Genomic DNA, 19,551 nt, shown 5'->3' on the forward strand with positions numbered 1-19,551 from the left:
GCGGCAGCTGAATCCGATTCCACTGTGATGAGCGTGTGGGCGTTGCGCTCGTTGGTTTCCAGGGCGACGCTGATGATTGTTCGGGACGCTCGTCACACTCCCCCCCCCTAAGCGTCGGCCTGGTCCTGTGGAAGACATGAGTTAGCAGGGGAGAAATAGGGGGTGGGTGGGGAGTGACCCCTGACAGACCTGCGAAAGCTGCCCAGATCCGAGAGAGTCCATCCGCGTTGGAGTTGGCGGCCCCGGCCCGATGTTTGATGTCAAAGCGAAAGTCCTGGAGCGCGAGAAACCATCTGGTCACCCTGGCGTTGGTGTCCTTAGCCTTGGCCATCCATTGGAGTGGGGCGTGGTCAGTTACCAGGGTGAACCTCCGGCCTAGGAGGTAATAGCGCAGCTCCAGGACTGCCCACTTGATGGCCAGGGCCTCTTTTTCTACCGTGGCATAATTTCTCTCGGCTGGGACCAGCTTTCGACTGATGTAAAGGACTGGATGCTCCTCGCCCTCCTGGACCTGTGAGAGGACTGCCCCGAGGCCTGTGTCCGAAGCATCCGTCTGTAGCAGGAAGGGACAGCTAAAGTCGGGAGCCCGCAGGATCGGTTCGGAGGTGAGGATCCTCTTAATTTCCTGGAAGGCATCGTCTGCTGCTGGAGACCATTGCACTCTCTCTGGCTGTCCCTTCCTGGTCAGATCTGTCAGGGGGGCGGCTAGAGAGGAGAAGTTAGGGATGAAACAGCGGTAATATCCCGCCAACCCCAAGAAAGCCCGTACCTGAGTTTTCGTCTTCGGTTTTGGTGCGGACCTTACGGCTTCTACCTTCTTTTCTTGTGGCTTGATCAATCCTCTTCCGACTTGGTAACCCAGGTACTTGGCTTCCTGTAATGCTAGGTGACACTTGCGGGGGTTGGCGGTCAGCCCAGCCTTTCGTAGTTCAGTCAGCACCCTCCGGAGACGGTCGAGATGGTCCTCCCATGCCTCTGAGTGGATGACTACATCATCCAAGTACGCGGCGGCGTACGCTTGATGCGGCCGGAGGATGACATCCATTAGTCGTTGGAAGGTTGCTGGGGCTCCATGAAGACCGAAGGGGAGGGTCCGGTATTGCCAATGGCCGCTGGGGGTGGAGAAGGCGGTCTTCGGTTTGGCGGTTTCCGAGAGAGGTACTTGCCAGTAACCTTTGGTTAGGTCCAATGTCGAGATATACCGGGCCCGTCCCAATCGGTCTAGGAGTTCATCCACCCGAGGCATGGGGTAGCCGTCAAACTCCGATACTTCATTGAGCCGCCGGAAGTCGTTACAGAACCGGAGGGTGCCGTCCGGTTTTGGGACCATGACGATTGGGCTGGACCATGGGCTGCGAGATGGTTCAATCACCCCTAACTTCAGCATCTGTTGGACCTCGTCCTCAATAGCCTGCCGACGAGCCTCTGGGACCCGGTACGGCCGCTGCCGAACGACGACTCCAGGTGGGGTGCGGATGTCGTGTTGTAGAACGTGGGTCCGCCCGGGGAGTGGCGAAAACACATCGGAGAACTGACCGATCAGGTGTTGCAGGTCTCCCTTCTGGGCGGCAGAGAGGTGGGGGTTCACATCCACAACCACGGGTTCGGAGGTGTTGAAGGCCACGAGCTGGTCCATAGTCCCGACCCATCTTTTGAGGAGGTTTACGTGGTAGATTTGGTCTGGCCGTCTTCGGCCAGGCTGTCTGAGACGATAATTAACGGGCCCGAGTCTCTCGATGACGGTGTAGGGCCCTTGCCAGGTGGCGAGGAATTTGCAGGCCGCTGTGGGGACTAGGACCATTACTCGGTCTCCCGGCTGAAACTCCCGTGGTTGGGCGGTCCGGCCGTAATGTCGCTGTTGAGCCTGTTGTGCTTTGGCCAGATGTTCCCGGACTAATGGCATCACCCGGTCGATCTTTTCCCTCATCTGCTGTACGTGTTCCACTACAGAGCGGTGACGGGCAGGCTGCTGCTGCTCCCAGGCCTCCTTCGCCACATCCAGGAGGCCACGGGGTTGTCTGCCGAAGAGGAGCTCGAATGGGGTGAAGCCAGTTGAGGCCTGAGGGACCTCTCGGACGCCAAAGAGGACGTATGGAAGCATCAGGTCCCAGTCCCTCCTGTCCTCTGCTGTGACTCGTCGAAGCATCTGTTTAAGGGTTTGGTTAAAGCGTTCGACGAGTCCATCGGTCTGTGGGTGGTAGACGGTGGTCCTCAACTGCTTCACCCGCAGCAGCCTGCAGAGATCTGCCATTAGCCGGGACATGAAGGGAGTACCTTGATCGGTCAGGATCTCGGAGGGTATGCCCACGCGGCTGAACAGCTGGAAGAGCTCCTGGGCGATATTCTTGGCGGTAGCCTTTCGAAGGGGAACAGCCTCAGGATACCGCGTGGCATAATCAACCACCACGAGGATGTGTTCATGGCCCCGGGCAGACTTCGGCAGCGGGCCCACCAGGTCCATCCCGATGCGCTCGAAGGGCACGTCGATGATGGGCAAAGGAATCAGCGGTGAGGGGGGAGGTTTCCTCGGGGAAGTCCGCTGACAAGTGGGGCAGGCTTGACAAAACCGTTTGACTTCACCGTCCAGACCGGGCCAGTGGAAACGGTCTCGAATCCTCCGCACCGTGTTTTCCTGCCCCAGGTGGCCAGCCATGGGGTGCGAATGAGCTAGTTCCAGGACTGCCGCCGTCTTTGTCCGGGGAACGACGAGTAAGCGTTTTTCCTCCCCCCTTCGCTGTGCGACACAATACAGCAGGCCATTTTGGACCACGAAGTGCGGGAGAGGGTGTGGGGCTGGTAGGACGTCTCGGCCATCCACGGTTCGTACTTGACTCCAACAATGTTTGAGCCGGTCGTCCTCTCGCTGCTCCCTGGCGAATGAGCCCCCTTCAGTAGCCTGTTGGAAGACATCATAGAAAACATTAGGGTGTTGTGAAGGGGACTCACCATCTCTCCCGCTATCCGAGGCCAGAAGGACTGGGCGACGGCGTGGTCCACGAGGTGTCCTGGGTCTTCGGCGGCTCCCTCTCGGGCTGGCAGGCTGGGTGGTGGCTGCAAACAGGCGGTCAAAACCTGGCCAATCCCTTCCCAGCAGTACCGGTACGGGGAGATCCTTGACGAGGCCAACCTCTACTGGCCAGGTACCTGAGGAGGCAGAAATAGTGACTCGTCGCAGTGGGACTTGCCTCGTTTCTCCGTGGACACAGGTAATGGGTAGGACCGCTTTGGATTCACCCTTTGGAGGTAGAAGATGGGACTGGACCAGGCTGACCGCGCTGCCGGAGTCCAGAAGGGCACGGAACACTTTTCCGCCGATTTTCACTTCCACCTCCGGAGCTCCTGATGGTAAGTCGGCATGTACAATGCAGCCTGCCAGCCAGTTTTTGGTAGGGGTCGTTGGAGCTTCCGTTGGCATGGGTTCATCCCGCGGAGAGGGGGCCGCCGGCCTGCTGAATGGTCGCGGTGTGCCCTCCAGCGCGCGTCGCTCCTGGACCACCCTCCGGGGAAAAGGCGGCGCTCTCTCCCCGGCCTCCCGCTGTTGGGTAGCATCCGCCAACTCCACCGCATCGATGAGCTCTTGCAGTGTGGATGGACTCCTCATACTCACAGCTTGGCGATGGGGGCGGGGTAGAGCCCGCAACAGGCGCTCGATGACCACGCGCTCCGCTACTCGATCTGCTGATGGGTTACCTTCTAATAGCCAATGACGGGCCAGGCGGGCGAGTTCAACGACCTGGGCACGGGCGGGAAGTCGAGGTTTATATTCCCAGTCGTGGAACAGCTGCGCAGCACAAACCGGGGAAAGTCCCAAACGACCGAGAATTTCATTCTTCACTTCCGTATACTGCTCCGCTGCCGTAGGAGAGAGAGAGAAATATGCACGCTGTGCCTCGCCGGTGAGAAGGGGTGCCAGCGCCCGTGCCCAGTCTTCCTGTGGCCACTCTTCCGCCGTGGCAGTGTTTTCAAACATCTGCAGAAATGCCTCGACGTCGTCATGAGGCGTCAGCTTTGGCAACAGCCGGACCGCCTGGGTGCGGGCGTCTAATAGCGGAGCGCGTTGGGCGGCGGTGGCTGCTTGAAGGGCTGCTAATCCTTGCTCTGTTTCGCCCTGCCGGGTGGCCAGATGTTCAACAATTTGTTGTTGGCGGATGCTGACCTCGGTGAGGCGTTGTAGAAGCTGGTCCATCTCGGGGGAGGAGCGCACGCCTACCGCCGTGGACCGGGACATGGTGAAAAACAGAAAAGAACAAATAGGTGAGAAAAAAAAATGTTTTCTGCCTGTGAAATCTTCACCAATCTGCCCGCATTCTCCACCAGACTGTCACGGGTGGGAAGAAACACAGGACAGAAACTCACAATTCAGCCCCGGAGGGTGGATTTATTAATGAGAGGTTGCAATAGTGTGAAAACAGTTGGCGGTGTACTGAGTGAAGCTCGTGACGGTCGGTGCTCTCAATCCTTGTGCTCTGTGTAAATCCAGTGATAAGTGCAGGGGAATCGGTTGTCAGCTGCTGTCTGGAAGAACAGAGAGGAGAGAAACTGTTAGCGTCTGAACTCTGTGGAGATCAATCTCAAAGTGATTCACCGGCGCGCCGCTTTTAAGGACGCCGGCTGATGAGCGGCAGCTGAATCCGATTCCACTGTGATGAGCGTGTGGGCGTTGCGCTCGTTGGTTTCCAGGGCGACGCTGATGATTGTTCGGGACGCTCGTCACAACATGTAGATATGTAATATCCTTTTCCTATACCAGGGTGTCCAAACCTGATCCTGGTTGGCTGGTACCCTACAGAGATTAAGTTGGCTGTTATACAATTAATTAAATCTAGGAAATCTGTATAGACTGATTTCAATTATTATATACCAATTTTATGTCTCCTAGGGGATATAATTCAACAAATTTAGAGAGACTAGGAAAAAAGAAAGGGGACAAACTGCCCACTCAACCAATCAAATGAAAAATTCATCACATAATTCTTTCTGATATATTATTAAGGGGGCAATTATGTTAGCCAATTATGAAAGTGGGCTGTTACACTTGACCTTTTAAATGGAAAACACCAAAACAGACTGTCAGAGGATGAGAAATGGTGGAAAACGGTCATTAATCTCTCAAAAATCTTATTTAAATAAAATTAAATCACTCAATTTTAAATATTTCTGTCAAAAACATTAGTAATATTATAATTACAACTCTGGAAACATAATATAAAAAATACTAAAATTAAACTTCTAATTGAAAGTGAAAAGTCCTGTCTGTCTGGTACCCTGCCTGAGGATTTTATTAAAGACTTTGCATTTACTCCTACGCAGCTTCAGGGAGCGGAGGACTTAACTAGAAGATGAGAAGGGAACTTTGACTCTCACTTTGGGAATGTTGAACTCGTTGGCGACTCTTGAGAGTGAGGAGAGCACTGCTATGTTCAACTATAAAAGACTTGGCTCTCAGATCAAGAGAACTCACATGCTACATCTGAGACTGCTAGCTTTATCAGGCATTACATGCAGACAAAATGAAAATTACATCGAACATTTTCTGAAGGTTCTGAACCTTCTAAAGGTGCGTTCACACTGGACACGACTTGCGCGTAGTTGAACGGTTGAGCATTTAAGTTTACTCGATTCATTCGCGCGTGACATTCACTTCACAACAGACGCAAATTTGCGTCATGGGAGGGGCTTTTGCCACTCGTCAGCGTGAAAGTAGTTGTAAAATAGGTGAATAAGCTTAATTTGCCTGCTTTAGCTTGCTTGTAGTCTCATTATGTATATATATTAGTGGTGGGCCGTTATCGGCGTTAACGTGCTGCGTTAACGTGAGACTCTTATCGTGCGATAAAAAAAATATCGCCGTTAATCTATTCTCAAATTTGGGTTGGGAGCTGGGTCTAAACTACGCAAGCTATGATGACTTTCACCTTGATAGTTTAACGCGGATGTATACCGAAGACTATAGATAGAATATGGTCGCGCGTTTAAGTCTCCTCCGCCAAAACACAGACGGGATCGCGTCGTCCTCCATTCATAAAAACCGAATCTACTATAGCGAAATGCCACGTAAATTCGTCGTTTTTTGGATTCATAAATCAAATGTTGGTCTGTCACTTAATTCAAATCGCGATATGGACTAGTGTATGTGAAAACTGAAATGCAAAAAGACCGTTTTAATATGAATCCGGTATGTTCCGTTTGCCTAGCTGTATGTATGAATGATGGAGACGAGCTTTTACTACACGCATACTGAAACACACGTGACGCTCCCGGTAATTTTTGGCATTTGCATCTCACATGAACAGATAAACTCAATCTCCCAAACTGCTGTGAGTGTCACTTTTAACGTTTCATTTGAGAAAACTAGCATCATATCATACTGTATGACACAAAAGCTGGAAACGTAGGGGAAACACTGGCTACCATAGATATACATACGTAGATGTATATTTTTATCACACTGTACAACAATAATACTGTAGTTTTTTTTATTACAGTAAGGGCTAAATTTAGGGTTGGGTAGGTGTTGACGTTAAAAAAAACCACAATCTAATAAGTAGAAAAAATAATTTCATTGTTAGTTAGTTAGTAAACAGTACATCTTATTGAACATAATTTATTTTCATCAACAAATTATCATAGAACAGCTTTATGATCCATTCTCAAAGACTTACTTTTAGTCATTATTTGGGTAGCACACATATGCTGAATGCCTTCAGCAGAATTCAAATTAGCCATTTTAATCTAGATTAATCTAGATTAATTCCAAGATTTAATCTAGATTAATCTAGATTAAAAAAATTTATCTATGCCCACCCCTAATATATATATATATATATATATATATATAGGTCAAATTGAGTAAAGAGCGTTTTTTTTTAACTTACCAGATTGTCCGACCTCTTCACTCACTTTCTTCCAAGCAAGATCAAATATTTGGATAAAAAAAAAAGGATGTTGTATCCAACTCTGGGTGTCCGCACACAGCAACGATCATTTTCTCCTCTATCTTTGTTAAAAAATGCGCTTATGGCACGGCAAACGCTTGAACGTTCAATGCGCGCCGCTTAATTCGCGCTGTTGGTGCGTATCGCGCCGCAGGATGGCTATTCGCGTCTTTGCATTGACTTAACATGTAAATCACTCGCGCTTGCCGCTTCATTCGCGTCCGGTGTGAACGCACCTTAAGCCCGGCTCACACAACAGGAGTTTTAAAATCTTAACCGATTATGAAATCTGGTTGTAGCGCACACATAAGGAGAATCTTTGCAGATTATTTTACCCAAAATCTGAAACATGCATACACTACAAGATCTGAAATTCGTGGCGCATCACACACTACAAGATATTATTAGGATTATCATGCCGGAGGGAGCACCTCTCATGATCTCTCTCCGCCGATCATCATTTCTGACAAGGCGGTCGGTGTTTGTAGTCCTGCCATCAGCGGCGACCAGCTGGAAGAGTTCCACGTTCATGCACCTGGCCGCAAAGGCCCAGCAAAAGTAATTACCATGAATGTGTTGGGGCAATATTTATATTTATATTGATATTGATATTACTAGTATTTTCTGAGTCAGTGTCTAAAGATGAAGTTGACGATCCTGACTCGCCATCTGCTCATTGGACGTGCCTTTAATGCTTAAATGCATCTTTATGGATTAGGCCTGTAGCTAATGAAAGATTTTTGTTTTCGATTTTAATTATTTCGTTTTACAGTAGTGAAGTAATAATTTAAAGCTTTCTATAGATAATCGTGTCTGTGACGCAATTACCTGGGTTTCAGATAATTATTGTAAAGGCCTCCTGTTTAACACAAAGACATCAGAAACCGTATCTTGTTTTTTTTTTTCTTTAAAAGCATGTTTTGTTAATACTGTTTGTTACACAAACTAAGGTAGACCCTTTACAATTTCAGATGATATATTACTTATACCTTTATGAGCAAAAATGAAGTTTCACATTGCACTGACGCCTCCATGTCCGGCAAAGTCAGCTCCAGCTTTCACTCTCTACACAAACTATTGGATATGCGCCAAATAGGACACATTTATTTAGGTTGAACGATTAAATTAATATTGTGATATGCTTTTGATACGTTTTTTTAAATATATCTATGGATTTTAATTTAAATCGTGATGACTTGAGAAGGCTAAATTGATCTGTCTGCCGCTGGTCGCAATTGGTCGCGTTACTTTAAAAAACAAAAACTTGCATTTAACAAACAAAAAGTGTTCCAAAAATATCTCTAAATTAACTTCATAAACTAAAGAAACGAAAATAAATGTAATCACTTTGCTATTAAAAACAGCAGCTGTGTAATGGGGAAGAGAAAGAGAAAGAGAAAAAAGACAGGTTCGAGTCGGACTCGGGCCAGATCAGACGTCGGGCATTTTTGCAACGAATGTTTGTTTAATAGCCTATTTAACATTGTTATTTAGGCTACTTTCTTATTTAAATATATTATTTCTTTAATTTATTTTTGCATTTTTTGGCTGCTTGTTCACTGACTGAAGTGCTAAAATAAACACGCACGTTTGTTAATAATGTTTGAGCCTCATTTATTTTGTGTTTCAAAATTATATGTGACCCTGGACCACAAAACCAGTCTTAAGTCGCTGGGGTATATTTGTAGCAATAGCCAAAAATACATTGTATGGGTCAAATTTTTTGATTTTTCATTTATGCCAAAAATCATTAAGAAATTAAGGAAAGTTCATGTTTCATGAAGATTTTTTGTAAAATTCCTACTGTAAACATATCAAAATGTAATTTTTGATTTGTAATATGCATTGTTAAGAACCTAATTTGGACAACTTTAAAGGTGATTTTCTCAGTCTTTTAGATTTTTTTGCATCCTCAGATTTCTGATTTCAAATAGATGTATCTCAGCCAAATATTGTCCTATCCTAACAAACCATACATCAATAGAAAGCTTATTTATTGAGCTTTCATATGATGTATAAATCTCAGTTTTGTCAAATTTAACCTTATGACTGGTTTTGTGGTCCAGGGTCACATATAGGCTACATATGTCTTTTATTTATATAATAGGCCTATATACACACACGTTATAATTTATATTTATAAAACGCCACTTGGTAAAAATCTGCCACCGTTACAGCCCTATTCAAAACTGATACGATTTCACCTCAGCAGAGCTCCTCTTTCTCCTTACATTTGTGGTACGTTTTCAACACATTATACAGACAGACAGCGTTACTACAAAAACTGAAGAAGCAGTTTCCATCTCCACTATCCAGCGGACCCGTACAGCATTCGATCTTTGAACGCCTCACATTATCAGATAATCTGCGCCGAACTTCGGGGCCGATCGAGGTGCTCGACAAGATTCTCGGGAGGGGAAAATCAGGTCAAAATCGGGCTAAAACTCCTGTAGTGTGAGCCGGGCTTTAAAGGTTTCCTTCAGAGATACAGTGATATAAAATATTGATTTTGAAACGTACAGTGCTCATGTTTGTTCAACAAAGTCAAAGCCTTTTGGAAAATCTATTTGTGGCGGTCAGTTTTGATACTGTGGCGAGTTGCCACAAATTAATCAATGTATGGGAAACAGCACAGAACAACAACCTGAGCCCAACTTATGCCTACTCATCACCTTAACCTTAGGTTGGGGTAGAATTAAATTAATGCCAAAGCTTAGCATTTTGTTTGCGTACACACCCCCGTTTGAGAACCACTGGTTTATACCGTTGTCATGTTAAAATGCAGTACCTTGGTGTAAATATAACCTACTGCTCAACACTGATGCCTCCTGAACAATGGTTATCTAGTTATTTACTTGATTATATTGATATTATTTTAATTATTTTCTTAATTTCCTCTCTTTATGTTATTTATTTCATATATTTTGTTCATTTTTTCCCCCTTTATTCCCCATTTTTAAATGACTTTATATACACACAAGATCTAGAGCTGTACAACTTCTACATTACAATCTTTCACCTCACATAATTACATCAAAATTTAACTTCAATGTTTGTGCTTTTGTTTTGGCTTATTTTTTGTTTGTTTTAATTGTCAGACTTGCTTTATATTTACAGCACTGTTTTCTCCAATTTTGTACTGTTTTTCTGTATGTCTTACATTGTCTTGTTCTACAAAAAAATGGTAAATGAAATGATCTCACTAGAAAAACTGCATGTGAAAGTGTAATCTGTTCCATTTGTATAGTCTCAGTGAGCTTTTATGAGTTTTCACGTATGCGCAGTAAGGCGAATTTAATGTTTTCTGACATTTCAGTGTGGATGAGAAAGCTTTGGAAAATGCCTGAAAACGCTAGTGTGGATAGAGAAAATAAAAAAGGTTGTTTTCAATTGTATGCAGATTCATTTAGGTGTAGCCTAAGTGTTTACTTGTTTATGTGCTTACCAAATACTTAAAATTAACAAATGTAGACAGCAAGCAGTAGCCAAACATGATTACTCACATTTCAAGGTTTGATTTGTTAGTACTTTCGCATGAGTAGCCAAAGTGCTAGAAATCAATGGTTTTAATATTAGAGGCAGATACTAGGTTTAATGATACAGAAAAAATATAAATTTGGTTTAGGCTAATTCCATGTTATTGTTACAACCTAAATGCATGATGTCATAATAACAAATGCAGTGTGAATACAGGATCTTCTCAGCTGCACTTGAAGACAGCGTTAGTATTTGATCTCAACTTCTGTCAAATGTCAAAACATTTCTACACTCATGTGACATTATCCATAAATATTCATTTCTGTAGTGACTTCAGGTTTGAGAATAAAAACCAACCTGTTTGTTCCTCAGTATCTTCATGTTTGACTCTGAATGCTTCTTCACTCTTCATGTCTTCACCTTCGTCTTTAATAAACACCATCTTTGTTTGTTCATCAGTATCTTCATGTTTGACTCTGAATGTTTCTTCAATCTTCATGTCTTCACTCTCTTCTTTAATAAATGCCATCTTTACAATGGTGTGTCACGTGGATCTCTGTTGATTCTCCAGGAGTTTTTCTGTGTGTTTGTACACTTTGTCCTGTTTAAGATGAGCATAATTAATAGAAGGGCAGTAAGACAGTCACAGAGTTAATAGACTTCAATAGACTCAGTTAATAGACTTATATATTAAATGTATAAAATATCTACAAATTACACAGATCGTTCATATTTATTCATATTTTGATTTATATTTTGTATTCAATTATTTGTACATCGTTTCTATTATATTACACTTTCATGAAATCCTTCTTGGTTGTCATTCACTCGTTTGTGTTTGTTGTGTAGTCCGCGTGCCGCTGAATCAAATCACTGAATCGTTTCACAAATGATTTGATTCAAATGATTCGGATTCTCAGTTTCTCTCATCACTTCTTATCATCACACGATCGATTCATGATATAGAGAGATAAATGACACGCACCTTCTGTTATGAAAGGCTAACGTTTTAAGTAACACTAAATAAACATAACATTTATTTAACATAGCTTGTAAAAACGCTTTATTGATGCAACAATGTCCATTTGGTTTAAAAACTTTAAAACCACAAACCTTTCTTCAGGTGAATCACAACAGATGAGGAGCACAGCGAAGCTTTATGACGTCACATCACCAGAGCAGAATAAAAGTCCCATTGGGGCACTTCTCTTTAGAATCACAAACACACATAATAGAAATGTTGATTATAGAATAGAATTTCTTTTGACTATTGTAATCAATCTCTTGTTATTTTGTTTGTGTATTTATTTATTCCTCTTTTGGAAAGTTACTGAAACACTGTCAGTGTTTTTATTTTTATTTTGCTATTGGGGCAAATGAGGACCCAAAAATATATTTGTGTCAGTTTCTATTTACTACTACAGAAGTTTATTACATTTCCCCAGAATATTATCACATAAAAAAGGTATATAATCTGTGCTAAAATATGATTATAAAATAAGCAAGTTAAATATTAAGATCTCAGTTTTGGAAATTTATTTACAAACAAAAGTCATTAATAACAGATCCACACTGAAAATGAACAAATCTTCTGTAAGGATTGGATGGAAATGATAATATGGTCTGTATTTGATCTTTTTTTATTTCCGTGGTAATGCTCTTTTATGCAAGCAATTTTGGTTTGGTTTAATGCAGTTTTTGCAGTGTAAAGGAATATGATTCAGGTAATAAATACAAGACACGATAAACAGTTTATTAGAAACGTTAACTAGAAGTACATCCATCAGAAAAACAACAAAAAAAATTATGTCATGTTGTATAAGTTTTATGATTTTAGTGAAGTTAAATGTTTTGAAAACAAAATACCTTTAATACAGGAAAATGAAGATCAGGAGACTTGTTTGAGATGCACTTACAAACACTATTTATTAGGCTTTACATGGAGGGAAGACAAAAGCAAATGACATTGAAAAAACTCTGTCTGTTCCCCCTTATGCATTCAGAGAATTCTGTCTCTTTCCGTCTGTCTGCTTGTCTGTCGGTCTGTCTAAACTTCATTATTTACGGCATTATTTTGCTATTAACAGCCCAAGCGTCGTTACTAGTTCTAAAATGACGTTTATCATAAATAATTGTTACATAAAGTACATAAAATAAAATAAGCCCACAAAAAAATAATTATTGGTAATTAATTATTGGTAATATTTTTATATTTGTTTATGTTCGATTTTTCCCGTCATTTCTATCTCTTTAATTAACGTTCTGAATGTAAATGATAGCCTACTGTAAATGCTGGACATGCCAATAAAGATTTAATTATGCTATATGACAGAATTTTTATTGGAATGCCGTTTAAAGGTTGAATTTAACATAATATTTATTATATTATGCCTAATTAATAGACTATATAAATAACAATTCGTTGAATATTAAATATATTTTAAAAATTGCAGCAATTGACTGCAGCAATTTTAGTAGAAACTCTAGTAAATTACATGTTATTTTGTTTAGTTGTCTGTTTTTTTTTTGTTTTTTTTAAGAATCGTGGTGTCACGATCTGGATGAGTGGAAGAGTGGATATGGATGAGGAGAACCGGAGTAGATGAACGAATAAAGTTTATTGAAAATAAAACACTGAATAAAGATAACAAATAAACAAAACCGGGAGCAGGAGACGAGCACATGAAACCAAGCAAACGGAAGTAACAATTTCATTGACGGACAAACGGGGAGTGCAAACACAGACTCTAAATACACTGAAAACAAGGCGTGGTCATAAACAAGATAACGAGGGGGAAATACAAATATGGGCATAGACTAAACCAAATGAACATGAACCAAAAGGGGGAGAACAGACTAAACCATTAAAACTAGAAACATAGGGGGAAAAACACTTGGGAAACAGAACAGAACAGGACAAAACACAGACATGATCCTGACATTACCCCCCTCCCCCAAAGGCGCGTCTCACGCCTAATAACATCCAAAGGGGAGGGAGGGTGGGCGCCCTGGAGACCGCTAGGTAGGGATACAGGGGAGACAGGATACATGGGTGGTCTCCAGGGCGGATCAGGGAGCTCAGGTGGCCATGTCGGGTTAGGAAGCTCAGGGGGCCGGGTAAACAGTCCAGATGGCCATGGCCGAGTATACAGTCCAGGTGGCCATGGCTGATCAGGGGAGTAGCCCCCCCCCCAAAAAAAAATTTTCTTGGGGGAACCTAGGGTATAGTCCACCCAGGAGAGCACAGAAGGGCACGTAGGAGAGAGCTCCGGCTCTGGAGGGCGCGCAGGAGAGAGCTCCGGCTCTGGAGGGCGCGCAGGAGAGCGCTCCGGCTTGGTAGCCAGACTCCTGCGTGGTAGCCATCTTGCTTGCAGATTCTGGCATAGCAGCAATCTTGTGAGCAGGCATGGCAGCCTTCTTGTGAGCAGGCGTGGCAGCCATCTTGTGAGCATGCGTGGCAGCCATCTTGTGAGCAGGCGTGGCAGCCATCTTGTGAGCAGGCGTTGGCCTGGCGGCTGAGGGGCTGGAGCGTGGAGAGGAAGCCGGCGGGCTTGAGTGCTGGGTGGCGGCCGGCAGACTAGAACACGGAGTGGCTGCCGGCTGAACTGGGCTGAGGATGACATGGGGAAGCGCGGAACGTTTGGAGGGGTCGAGCTCATTGGAGAAGCAGGTAAAGGATACTGGCTTCTGGTGAGCTGGAGTGTTTGCTTGCTTTCGGATGGGAGGAGAATTGGAATTCTCCACTTGGAACTTGGAATTACAGATATTGAGGACGAAATTTATAAAATCCGCTAGGGGTTGGCGGAAATCGTCCGGAGTAATCAAACAAAACAGGTGATCATCGGTAAGTCCCATCTGAAAGCAAGCATTGATCATAGAATCACTCCAACTCACCAGATGTGAAACGCTCAAAAAATCCTCTACAAACTCCTCCAATGGCCGTCCTACCTGCTGAAGATTGAACAGATATTCCTCAACCCAGTTCATCTTTGTGTTGGTCTGTCAATCTGTCACGAATCAGGCTGGGTGGAGGAGTGGATATGGAGTAGATGAACAAATAAAGTTTATTGAAAATAAAACACTGAATAAAGATAACAAATAAACAAAACCGAGAGCAGGAGACGAGCACATGAAGCCAAGCAAACGGAAGTAACAATATCATTGACGGACAAACGGGGAGTGCAAACACAGACTCTAAATACACTGAAAACAAGGCGTTGTCATAAACAAGATAACGAGGGGGAAATACAAATATGGGCATAGACTAAACCAAATGAACATGAACCAAAAGGGGGAGAACAGACTAAACCATTAAAACTAGAAACATAGGGGAAAAAACACTTGGGAAACAGAACAGAACAGGAAAAAACACAGACATGATCCTGACACATGGTAGGGAAATTAGTATCTATTTTAAAAATAAAATTCTCTATTTATCCAGAATCGCGCAGCTCTAGTTGGTCCACATGTAATGTAAAAAAATAAAATGACTTGAATTTTAGATAAAACAAATATCTGATCAGTGAGGTTCAGCTTCCAGAACATATACATTTATTTTGTGCTAAGAATTCTACAGATACATTTACATATTTATGTGCCTAATAAAATACCCTGCAATTGTACTTTTGGTATACTATACCTAAAGTGTACGTGCTAAATCGGAACAACTAATTTTGTGCGTAATGCTCTTAATTTCATTTCATTTCATTTAAATAATTGCGTTAAAGTATAGTGCTGAAGTCCAAGTAAAGATATAGCTATATTTTTGATTGTGTTAAAGTCGAACTATTGCATGCTAATGGATTTGAAATTTACTTTGTATGAAATAAATGTATTTTAAATAAATTATAGCAGAGGTTTTTTTTTTAGGGGCTAAGGTCTGACAATTATGCCCGTGTGTGACGATAAATGAGCGTGTTTTAACATTTTCAAATGAAACTTGGTGAATGATTCATTCTTCAGTATACACTATTGTAGCCTATTAATAAATCTAGTTTATTAATTAGCCGAAATAAAATGAAATATATGTTAAATTCAACCTTTAAACTGCATTGCAGTAAAAATCCCAGTCATATAGCAAAATCGTATGTCAAGCATTTACAGTAGGCTGTCATTTACATTCAGAACGTTAAGTAAAGAAATCGAAATTAAGGGGAAAGACGATCAGTTAATGGACTTACAAACCAGATGGATAAAAATGTTTTCTTGTAGGCCTATTTTATTTGATGAACTTTACGTAACAATTATTCATGTTAAACTTAATTCGATCGTCTATGGTTAACAGAATCATTTAACAATGTATTCATTTAATATAATAATTTCTTATTTAAATATAAAATATTAATAAATCCATCTCTGATAATCACAGATTTCTATATGGTCACGCAGGTAGGCATTAAACTCGTGGCCACGAGAAACAGATGTTGTTCCCTCAAGACAGGATTTCCAGGCCACGACTTTACATCTCATGGCCACAACATAATTTGAAGTTCCCACAAATTAAAAACAGTGTATATTTACTTAATAGAGTAATAGGTGTAGTGGACCACGCATTCCAGGGCCCAGTTTATGGCGAGGGCCCCTCCCTGGCCACAATAGTGGACAAAGGTTTGCTACATTTTGATTGGATCTTGGTGGACTAACATAAGCAAACTGTCCAACGCCATCAGATAAGGATGCCAGGACAACTGCCAGACACCTCTTAGAGGGCAAGAAGAGACCAGGGACAAAACCCTGGGAGGACAGAACTTCCTATTGGTCAAGATGCAGTTTCTACCCTTCACCCACCTTGAGACTGTTTTCTAAGGTTTGGTCCTGTGACGGTCATAAAAATTCCTTAGGATCTCCAGATGCAGCACGCAGTGGGGGAAACAAAGAGAGATCACAAAGATCCATCCAAATCCATTCATAACTATGTTTTCAAACCTTGAACTGATGCGAACCATAACACACACATCTTATACTTATTCAGAGAAATAAGTATTCTCACTGACAGAAATGTGTAGTGCAACATCTTACACAAACTCAGCTGTTAATGGACAAATGAATGCATGCATGACAGTTCAATCTTTTCCCATCATGTTTGGACTTAATGTGTTCATTACATGACCAAATGTTTTCCGATTGTGTTTTGGAAAATGAGAAATGCACCAGTAAAACATTATTGACACCTTTTTTAACTTTGTGTTTGGACTATGCAAATGACTTCCACAAGAGGAAAGAAGGGTGGGCTACCCCATGTCCCCCCGCTCTGATGGAACCAGCCAATCACAGCATGGAAATGGAGAAGCACCAAGTTGCAATCTCCTCCTCATCGAAAAGTTATAAAGGTACCTCTCCAAAAGACACTCCTTGTACTGAGTCTGAGTCCCGTCGGGGAAAGACATAACAGTTACACAAAGTTCTGAGTCTGAGGCCCGGCAGGGTAAGACGTTAACAGATCAAACTTCGTTCTGAGTCTGAGTCCCGTAGGGGAAGGGACACTAACAGAGCAACAAAGTTCCGAGTCTGAGGCCCGGCAGGGTGAGACACTAACAGAGCACTAACAAAGTACTGAGTCTGACCTGCAAGGGTGAGACAATAACAGCTACACCTCCATTCTGAGTCTCCGGCACGTCTAGGGGACAGTAACAGATCAAACTTCTTTCTGAGTCTGCAGCCCATTACTGGGAAGGCAGCTACAGATACCTTCATTCATTCTCCAGCTCCACAAGAGAGAGACACTAACAGACACAACCATTCTGAGCCTACTGTCCAGAGAGACAGAAACAGACGCTCCACGCTTCAAGTCTCCAGCTTTGAGGCAGCAGCAGATACGACCACGTTCTGTCTGTGAAGAAAGAGATATTTTCCACGTTCAGAGTCTTCGTCCAGCGAGGCAACAACAGATGCAGCACGTCCTAAGTCTCCATCCGAGAGAGACAAAGCGGATTGAACAAGTTCTGAGTCTCTAGCCCAGAGAGGCAGAAGACCAACAGACATTTGCAACAAGGTTGAGCTCCAGCAAGCAAACCTTCACTTCAGGTACCTTTGCTTGCGTGTTCCAAGCTAAGGGCCTTCAGCACCTACACCAGGGCCACATCTGCGTGTTCCAGATCTTAGGACCCTTTGGTGCTCCAGGAGAACAGCATCCTACAGCGCTTCATGCTCAAGGCTGTCGAAACGGATTCCTGCTCCTTTTCCCACTGACTGCTCCCAGCACAACCAGTGGAAGAATTCACCGCTACCGGACTGCTCAATCAACCACAGAGAACGTAAATATCACTTCCAATCCTCTTCCAGAGACCTTGGCATTGTTGTGTACTATCAGTATATGATTTTTCTAATTTACATTAGATATTGTATAGCTGATTGCAGTTGATAACAAATAATAGCTCATTTATTTGTTTAATGCATAGTAAGGTTCTTCACCTTATTTGTCTCAGAGTAGCAACAGTTTATCTTTCCATAAGATAACAAAGCTATGACATAGCAACACCCAACTGAATCACATTTTATGCATCTTATGCACTTTATTCCTTTTGCATTTATTGTATTCATTTAATAGTTGATTACTCTTGTCTATCATTTGTTAATAAATTTATTTTATTACACTTGTGTCTTCCTTGTGTTGATAATACAGTGAGAGGTTCTACAAGCTAGATATCCCACCAATCTTTCTTATGTGATGTACTCATAACCGCACATTAAGTGACATGTGATCCAAGAATCATAACGTCATCGGTGATACGAGTACCCATCACTACACTATTTCGCCTTCCTAGTGGGCGAAAGCAGAACTCACTACATAATTGGAGTCCCTGTGTGGGCCAAGTTAAAATGAGTTGAGTCTCCTGTAAAATTCACTACATAGGTTTCACAAGCACAGTACAGGCTGCTGTTCAGGCTAATTTGTATTTAATAGTCTCTGTCTACTTGTGTTAACCAAATTGCATATCACAGCTATGCAGATGATACCCAGATTTACCTAGCCTTATCGCCAAATGACTACAGCCCCATTGACTCTCTCTGCCAATGCATTGATAAAATTAACAGTTGGATGTGCCAAAACTTTTTACAGTTAAACAAGGAGAAAACGGAAGTCATTGCATTTGGAAACAAAGATGAAGTTCATAAGGTAAATATGTACCTTGACACTAGGGGTCAAAAAACAAAAAATCAAGTCAAGAATCTGGGTGTGATTCTGGAGTCAGACCTCAGTTTCAGTAGCCATGTCAAAGCAGTAATTAAATCAGCATACTACCATCTCAAAAACATTGCAAGAATTAGATGTTTTGTTTCCCGTCAAGACTTGGAGAAACTTGTTCATGCCTTTATCACCAGCAGGGTGGACTATTGTAATGGTCTCCTCACTGGCCTTCCCAGGAAGACCATTAGACAGCTGCAGCTCATACAGAACGCTGCTGCCAGGATTCTGACTAGAACCAGAAAATCAGAGCATATTACACCAGTCCTTAGGTCCTTACACTGGCTACCAGTTATGTTTAGGATAGATTTTAAAGTACTTCTACTCGTTTATAAAGCACTCAATGGCCTAGGACCTACATACATTGCAAATATGCTCACTGTATACAAACCTAACAGACAACTCCGATCACTAGGATCAAGTCAGTTAGTAATATCAAGGGTTCACACAAAACAAGGGGAATCCGCTTTTAGCTATTATGCTGCCCGTAGTTGGAATCAGCTTCCAGAAGAGATCAGATGTGCTAATACATTAGACACATTTAAATGCAGACTGAAAACTCACCTGTTTAGTTGTGCATTTATTGAATGAGCACTGTGCTACGTCCGAACAGACTGCATTATTTTATGTATAATCATTTTACTGTGCAAATTAATTTTAAAATCAAATTTTCTGTTTTTATTGTTGTTAGTGATAATCATTTCTGTTTTTAATTAATTTAAATCAATTTTAAAATCATTTAAAATTTTCTTCTGTTTGTGTGATTATTATTTTAAATTTTTATGACTATGATTTTTATGCTATTCCTCTTATGTACAGCACTTTGAATTACCATTGTGTATGAAACGTGCTATATAAATAAACTTGCCTTGCCTTGCCTTGCCTAATGCTAAAGTACACCTTTTTTTATCTGTTAAATATTAAACAAACAAACAAAAAAAATAAAAAATAAGA

Source organism: Garra rufa, chromosome 6 (assembly GCF_049309525.1).
Source record: "Garra rufa chromosome 6, GarRuf1.0, whole genome shotgun sequence".
Classification (NCBI taxonomy): Eukaryota; Metazoa; Chordata; class Actinopteri; order Cypriniformes; family Cyprinidae; genus Garra; species Garra rufa.